Here is an 8,957-nt window from a genome sequence, read left to right as displayed (position 1 = left end):
TTGCAGTGGTAACGTTTTTTGGACCTGGACTTGTCATCTCCTTGATGCCTGTTTACCACACTTTACACATATCTTTTTTCCCCTTTTTTTTAAAAACGGCAAGATTGGCTCCACCCCTAACCCCTGGCAGTGAAGCCCGCATAGGGTTTGGGCCTATGGCTTTACCTTGAGGGGGTACCTGAACTAACTGATTCTGGAAGGAAAATGTGTTAAAATTTAAAAAGAAACTGGTGTCGACTTTTCCCAAAACCCATAACTTTCTTCCTAAAACGTTTTACTGCCACTACTTAAAATTTCTAGTTCCTCAACTTTTTCTCCCAAATACCTCACGGTCTGGGGAAAAGACAATTCCCATACACTGATTGGGTTTTGTGAGGAGAACATAAAACTTGGGCCCGGAAATGTCGCATATTGCATGCAGATGTCATCTCGTCTGGTGACAAACCTCAACTATCGGGCTCCCATCTCGCTGTGGGGATCGAGGACACTTGACATACTTAAAGAACTTAAAAAATGTCAAGATCCATATTGATACACCTCAAGGGGTCTCACTACTAGTACTTCTATAAAAAATGCTTTCATATTTACCAGGTAAGATTTCCTTAGTGGACTGAGAGGTTTTTCCCCTTCTTACCGGGTTTGGGACCCCGGGAAAACCATTACGATTCCCATTCTTGCCCTTTGGAACGGGAAAAGGTTTTTCAGAGTGCAACATTGAGTTCCAGGGGAAATGGTCGGGGATTGCGAGGCCCCCAGGGAGAGAGCTAGTCTTTGTAAATTTGTATACTCATAAAAATTTAAATTCTTCATTTCCTCCCCCCCCCACCCCCATGGAGCCCCCAATGAGGGGAAGCTATATTTGGGGGGTTCAAAATCCCCCCAACAGCCACAGGGGTAATGGGGAAATATACGCAGCCACTATTACAGTACTGAGGGCAGTCGGGGGTCATGCCTACCGACTGAATATGCCTGCTTGACCCTAGCCTATTTGACCAGCGATTGATTTGACCGGGCCTTGATCGCCACCCATCAAACCAAATAAAGGCCCAAAAGGGGTGTTTTGCTAGCTGCGGCGCAGCGTGCACATCGCTCAATCTCCAGGACTCCTGCTCCGGGGATATGGATGCCACGCCGGCAAACCACGTGGGAGTATTCTCCCTGACCCAAAGATGGAATGAACCCAGGGGGGTACCCATCCCCTCTCATGGCCTTGGTGGACCAAAGCCATTTTGTCTCATCCCTCACGGGTTACCCCCCCTTTGGGGTTACCCTCTTTTCCGGCTCACCAATCTTGGACCTCAACCCCCCCCATCGCGGAAGGGCGGTTCCCGTTAGGGGGCATTCTGTGAAAATGCTTGGGTACCTCTGTTGTTATTTAAAGAGTCCCTGGTTAAATCCTGTGGCGTCTGAGTACCAAACGGGCCGAGGGGAGGATCCGTTTTCTCTCTTGAAGCTGCAGGGGAAGGAGGTTGCTGTCATCGTACACTTCTTCCCAAGAAAATTTTCGGCTTGAATGTATAATCAGGGATTGGGGGGTAACCCCTGTCATGTGGGCTATCTGCCCAGCAAGCTTTTCCCTCTTATCCTAATGTGGCTGAGAATCCAGTTTATAAATTTTTCCCCCTGTCAAGAATCCTCTGTCCTTTGTGGAATAGTATTCAAAAGGTAGATATTGCCTTTGGGTGAGCTCTGCTGAAGACAGTCGTTTGCTCCCTGGGTCTGTATGTACGCCGGGTGCCCTTTCCCCTCATGAATGGGGCCTAGGGCTTCAGATAGCAACTGCCTCTGCCTGTAGCGGAGGCGTTGTCTGTTACCCTCATGGATTTTTGGGCATCCCTTCTCGAAGCCGGCGCCTCATATGGCTCAAGGTTGACTGTCCTACGTGTATATTTTTCTGCTGCCGGGAGGGGGGGTTCAATGACCGTCGGGGTTTCTGCCTTTTGGGCAGGCGTGGGGTATTCATTTTTTTGGGTTGGGAGGCCCATGACAAAAAATCTATCGAGGTTTGTGCCCACGGCGGGGCTTCACAAAAGTCAGGGTGGGAGAGTCCAGCCTTAGCAGAAGCTGTTTTTTTAGCTGATGGCGTATTAACACCCTCTCTCTCCCCTCTCTCCCCCCTCTCTCCCCTCTCTTCTCTCTCTCTAGTTGTTTGCAAAGAGCTCTTGTCTTGTTCTGGGCGTCTGACTTTTTTTTTTGTCTTAGACTTGTTTTCCGGGGACCCGGATGCCTTTGATAAAATTGTGCTGCCATTAGATATTTTGGGGAACCGGGGGGAAGGGGTTTCCTCAGGAGGGGTTGAGGCCCTTTCGCCCGCCTTGGGGTACCCCTGGCAGCTTTGTTTTGGACTGTCCCTTTATTTTTTTTTTTTTTTAATGCCAATCAAGGAAGGAGGCATATCCACCCCACAATAGCTGGACAGCATGTACAAAAAATGATTTTGTACTTGTGCTGGCTCCTATGCGTCCTCACTCATTGCTTCATGACAACGTCTTGTTTTTCTTTAAAACCAGGTACGGCCCTTTCCTTCTGAGGAGAGGGCCTCTATTCTTACCCCAAGTAGGGGTAGTCCAAAACCCACCCCAAGTCCTTTCCCCTGGATTTTCAGCTTGGCCTTGAACTTCTGTCTCGGCCAGGGGTTTGGATTTGGCTGCGAGATCTTTAGTCCTTCCTACAACACTCCCGACCAGTCCAGACACCGCTGGCTTTTTTTTGGAAATGGGGTCCATGGAGATGATAGCAAGGTCGCCGCAAAAGAATGATCTTGCATCCCACTGGGGGGTTTTATGTTGGGGATATGGGACTTTATTGTTTTAAAAAAAGGGCTGGACTGGTTTTCATTTTCTAGTGGCATGTGCTTGAAGGTGCCTTTGGGAAATTTGCTGTTTTTTTCCTAAAGTAGTCCCTACCCCAAGAAAGAGCTTACCCTGACCCCTTCTGGATCAGGCTCCCCCAAAGGGCACCCCCCTAAGGGAAGCCGCCTTGCCGCGGGGGGGGGGCTTGGGGTCCAATGATTGGGCCGGGACCAGAGGCTACCCAACTGGGGGGTCACCATGAGGGATGGACAAAAGGGCTTCCGGGTGCACCAAGGCCTATGGGGGGGGGGGGTGTCCCCACCCCCGGGTTTCCCTTCCATCTTGGACTGGGAAACTCTCCCACGTGGTTTCCCGTCGTCACCCCGTATTACCAGGAGACAGGATCCTGGAGGTTGCGATGCTGCACCTGCACCCTGCAGCTAGCAACACACCTCTTTGGTCCTTTATTCTGGTTAGAGGGGGCTTGAAAAGGGCCCCCGGTCAAGTAAATCGCGGGTCAAAATGGCTAGGGTCAGCGGGCATATTAGTCGGTACGCATGGTCCCCCGACTCCCCTCAGTACTGTGATAGTGGCTCGTATATTTCCTATTACCCCTGTGGCGTTGGGAGATTTTGACCCAACTATAGCTTCCCCTCTTTTGGACTCCATGGGGGGGGGGGGGTAGGAAATGAAAATTTAAAATTTGTATGGTACTAAAAATTTACAAAGATCTGCTCTCTCCCTACGACCTGCCAACCCTCGACCCTTCTCCTGGAAAATCACACTTGTCACTCTGAACCCTTTTTAGTTTCCAAGGGGAAGAATGGGAAACGTAATGGTTCCCGGGCTCCCCAAAACCCGTAAGAAGGGGAAAAGTCCCCCTCAATCCACAAGGAGATCTTACCCGGTAAAAATGAAACATTTCATCAGTAAGTACCTGGTAGTGAAAACCATTGATGTGTATCAATCGGATCTTTACATCTTTGAGGGTTTATCGGAAAAAAGTTGAAGTATGTCACTGATCCTCGTATCACCCCCGCAAATGGTACCTGAAGTTTTGGGGTTTCGTCCCAAAAAAATGACCGTCTGCGTGCAATATTTTAAAATTTCCCGGGGCTCAAGTTTCATGCTCCCTCACAAAACCCCCATCATGTAAGGGAATTGTCTTTTCCCGGACCTATGAGTTTTTGAGGAGAAACTGTTAGAGGAAATAGAGAAATTTTAATGTAGTGTCATAAAACGTTTTAGGAAGAAAGTTATGGTTTTGGAAAATCGACACCAGCTCTTCTTCTAAATTTTAAAACATTGTCCCTTCCAAATCGGGTTTAAATTGCTGGTACCACCTCAAGGTAAAACCAATGTGCCCAACCCCCATGCGGGGCTTCCCTGCCAAGGTTATGGGGATGGACCAACTCTTCCGTTTAAAAAAAGGACAACCAAGGGATGTGTAAAATGGTACAAAGGTCATCAAAGGGGATGCACTGTCCAGGTCCAATATCGTTACCACGCAAAGAACCTGAACTTTTTTCAAAAAACATGTAAAAGGTACAAAAATTTAAAAGGAATTTGGGAATAAGGACCAAAAGAAGTTAGTTTTCCAGAGGGAAAGCGATGCCCGTATGCTGTTTGCACAGCCAGGTAGGGCCTTTGCTTCGGTTCTAGCCCATCCCCCTTCCCCCCAACCCTTGCCCCCCAATGCTTCTTACAGCCACACTCTGCCCCCTTCCTCTAAACCTCAGTCCCAAATTGTGACCTGCCTCTGGTGGTTGTTCCCCCAAAAAACGGAGTGGAGTGAGGGGTCTATTGAGAGACTCCTCCTCCCAAAATGGTCTTTGGGCCATCAGGCAAGGCTCCAAGGCCTCAACGGTGACGCTCCGCTGCCCACATCCACAGGAGCTCTGCGTAGTCAAATGCTCCTGAAATAAAGGCCGGCACGCCCTTGCCCCGGGAAAGGAAACCTAACCTGTCCCCAAAAACTCCAGCGCAACAAAATCCCCCAGGGGCCTCCGCTCTAGACAGAATGCCCCCGAAGCAAATGCTCAGGGCCCGTCCTTTGCCCAGCAAAGAAAACCTGAACCTGTCCAAGGGAAAACCTGTGAAACTAGTTCCACGGGAAACAACCTTAAAAGGGACTCCCCGATTTTGGAAAGGGGAGCCTAAAGGGTGAGGGAAAACCTTTACCACGGTGCTGCCAAACACCTTATGAAGAAATAAAACTAAAGAACTGGATACCCAATCCAAGGAACTGTCAAAGGGAATTCATGCAAAAAGGGAAAACTCAACATCTGATAGCTTTTATGGGAAACCCCGTTTGTGTATCCCACAAGAATTATACCAGGGAAAAACGTCCCATTTTCCCGAGAGGATTTCAAATTCGCCCTTATGGAACCTTTTACAATGGCCTCATGGAGGAGTAGCAGTAAAGGTACGTCATGATATTCCCTTTCCGACCATCCCCCTCAGACAACCTGCAGGTAAAACTGGGAATGGCTTCACACGACCTTTCACTTTGCATCCATCTACCTTTCCCCCACATAAACCACATAATATTTGGAAGATCTACTTGGGCTTTTTCCACATCCTTTTTTACTCTTGGGGATTTCAATGGTGGCTCACCTCTGGGGAGACACTTTGTGCAACCCTCGAGAAGGGCCCTTGGGGTCCTTTTTCTTAAGAGCAATGCAGTTTTACTGAAAATGACACTCCCACCTTTCCAGTTCAAACTGGCATTCTCCAAAAAGACCTATCAATAGGTTCCCTGATTCACGTTGAACTCATTGCAGGTCATGGGAAAACTTACATGGAAGCGCCATTTTCATAAAATTTTTGGGAGGTAATGGGATTCCTCAAAGGAGTTCAGAGATGGGGACTTGAACAGCGACTGGAATCTTTTTTGATCAAATGCAGTATTGCAAGGATCTGTTAATGATTTCCATGTGTTCAAAATGCTGTTAAACACTTACATCACGAAAATTTACCTTTCGCAGAAACATCCATTCCCAAAAGTACGGACAAACCCTCGACCTCCAGTACCATGGGGGTCTGATGAAAGCCAAAAGCTGTCAACAAGGAAAACTGCATTAAGGCATTTTAAACGACGCCCCAGCATTGAACCTTGATCAGTTCAAAAAGACCCAGCCAAGGCCGGCGCGTGCTAAAAGGGGGCTAACGGACGTCGTGGAGACAGTATGTCTCCTCGTTAAATTGGGACCCCCTTAGCATGGGGGTGGGCAAGGTGCTAAGATTTTTTTTCTGGAAAGACACATCCAATTTCCAACCCGCTCTGAAATAGATGGCATAATCATCCAGAAAAAAAATATTGCTAATACTCTAAATCCATGGGAGAGATCTCCCCTGGGGCATCTTTCACTGCTTGTTTTCCACTCTTCGTGCTGAACAGAACAACACCCATGTCGTTTTTTCATTTGGGAAAGCACGAAATTCCATACAACTTGCCATTTTTGCCAAGGGATGGAGTCTGCTTTGCCGCTCTGCCTAAGCTGCCCCAGGAAGTGCGATATTCCATATCAAAAGAATCTCACTTACCGGAGATTCCCAGAAATTCCCCGTTGGCTTGTTTAATGGTCTATAGGGAGGGCACGTGCCTCCACATGGAAAAAGGCTATAAACATTCCGTTCCTAACCCGGCAAAGATACTTCCACACCCGGGAAATTCAGACCAATTTCCTCACCACTGCTTGCAACTGATGGAGAAAATGGTAAAATTTAGGTTGACATGGCTGCTAAAAAAGAAAACGTCTGCCCCATATCAATATGGCTTTAGAAAAATTTAGATCGACCCCAGTGCCTTGTGAGGATGGAAACTGCTATCAGAATTCCTTTCACACGACGTCACATTTAGAGTCTTTTTTGACCTTAAAAGGGTTATGTCCACTTGAAGCATGGCATACTCTGAAGCTGTATGACATTGGTTTAAAGAGGGCATTACCCACCTTTATACAAAGCTTCCTTGCTACAGGAAAATTTTGAGTTCGGGTGGGAAAATTTTTCTAACCTGGAGACAGCTGGGAAAGGGGCCCACAAAGGGGGTGTCTTAATGTGACCCTGTTTTTCCCTTGCTATAAAAACTTAAAAGGTTGTTCCAAGTGCTGTCCATTAATCGTATTGGTGACTTTACCTGTACTGCTCAGGAGGAACTTACAGGATGTGCAAGGGGCGCTGCAGACTGCAGAAAACAGCTGTACAGTGGGCAACATATCTGGGTTCAAATTTTCTCAAACAAAACCCTGGCTGTACATTTCCACAAACGGGAAATTCCATCCTTCCCCCTATTTAGGACAAAACCCCCTGCAAAATTTTTCCAAAAGGGAAATATTGGGTCTAATTTTTGACTCAAGACTTACATGGGTGCCTACAAACAAACAGTTAAAAGTGAAGGCTACAAAAACACTTTGTATTTTTTCGGTTCTTTCACTTTATCTTGGGGTGCAGACCCACAACGCTTCTACGGCTTTACCCCGGGGCTTTTCGTAGAAACTTTTACTATGGATGTGAACTTATTCTCTGCAAATCCCACGTTTCCCGGATGTTGGACCCCGGGGTTCCTAAAGAAGCTTTTAAACGTACTGGGGCTTTCGGTCTTCACCTTGGAGTCCCTGTATGCTGGGGTGGAAACCCCCCTTTTTTATTACAACCGGGCTACTGAACCCATTTACTATACGGACTACAAAGTTCCGGGTCTCCTCATCCCGATTGGTTTTCAACCCCTTGAGGGTAGCCGTCCCATGGAGGAGAATGAGGAAACTTTAAAGAAAATTAATTTAAGTCTCACTAAGTTTGGCTGTTGGAAATTTCCCCCCTTCCCCCCTTGGACTAAACAATCGAGCTGGATTTGGTCGGGTTGGGAAAGGGGGGAAAATCTGAAGCAGAAGTCAAGAAGATTTTTTCAGCACATTTCAAATACCAAGGACGGGCGCAAAAATATACAAGGTTGAAAACTGAAAAAGGGGTGGGCTTTGCAGCAGTGAGCAAAGGAAGACGCATCTGGCAGTCTTTCTTAGCAGCCTCGATCTTCACTGCAGAGTTCATGCCATCCTTGCAGCTTAAGATGCTAGAGATCTTATGAACCATTCTATTTGGAAAATTTGTGACTCTCGTAGTGCCTTGCAAGCAATCAAGATTTTAAGCTCATCGTACATCCATAGTGAGGGAGGTTCAAGATTGGCTTTCACTGATGTCAACACGTAAAAAAAATAACTCTGTGTTGGGGGCCACGCATTTTGGTTTTCATGGGAATGACAGCTGATCAGAAGCTAAGGGGAGCTCCGCTCACCTTGTGAGCTCGTTTTCCCCTCCCAACACCGCCTAAACCCAGCATCAGGAGTTGTCTTCGCGATAAAAAGGAAAGGGAAAAATGGAGGCATATCCCAGAAATAACGCGGAGATTAGAGATGACCTTGGGGAGTTGGGTGACTAGATCCCTCCCAACCGAAAATGAAGTTTTCATTAACAAGGGTAAAAATCGGGCAACAAGACTGACCATGGGCCATGATGGCTAAAAATCAGGCCTTTGTGAGGAGCCAAGAGCCCCTTAAAAATCGCACATGTAGTTTTAAAGATGTGCAACTTCTCAGACCAAAGACGTTGTACTTGTCTCCCCCATATACACTGAAGAAAGTATTGGGGGGGGGATTTTACTAAAGGGGCTTTTTAGTTTCCTTAGGGGGACAATATTTTTTATAAAATTTATCATGCATAAAGTTTTGCTAAATTTTTTACCTTGATATAATATTTATGCTTTTATTTTTTTAAATTTTTTTTTGTTTTTATAAATATCTATTGCAGATTTTAAAAATTTTAAACATTTTAATATTTCTGTTTAAAAAAGGTTTTCCCGCTAATACCCTTTGCTGTTGACGCGGGAGATAATTTTTAAAAAATCAATCAATCCTGAATGGCAAAAGGAAAACACCCCCAAAAATGTTTTCCCGTGCTTTTTGTCTCATGGGGGGCTTGCTGTACACTGTGCTCATGCCCCTGGTGAAAACCCCCGGGGTCCCATTTTTTATTGGAACTGGTTATACCATCCTCTTGGCCGTTTGGCCCCGCACTAGTAAGGATGGGGTGGTACTTCCCTGGCTCCTTTTGGTTTTGGATGGGAATTATGGTAGCCCTCTTCCAAATCTGGGTAAAATGGATGTTTCC

This window comes from Penaeus monodon, unplaced genomic scaffold, assembly GCF_015228065.2.
Source record: "Penaeus monodon isolate SGIC_2016 unplaced genomic scaffold, NSTDA_Pmon_1 PmonScaffold_1057, whole genome shotgun sequence".
NCBI lineage: Eukaryota > Metazoa > Arthropoda > Malacostraca > Decapoda > Penaeidae > Penaeus > Penaeus monodon.
This window is presented reverse-complemented; position numbering follows the sequence as displayed.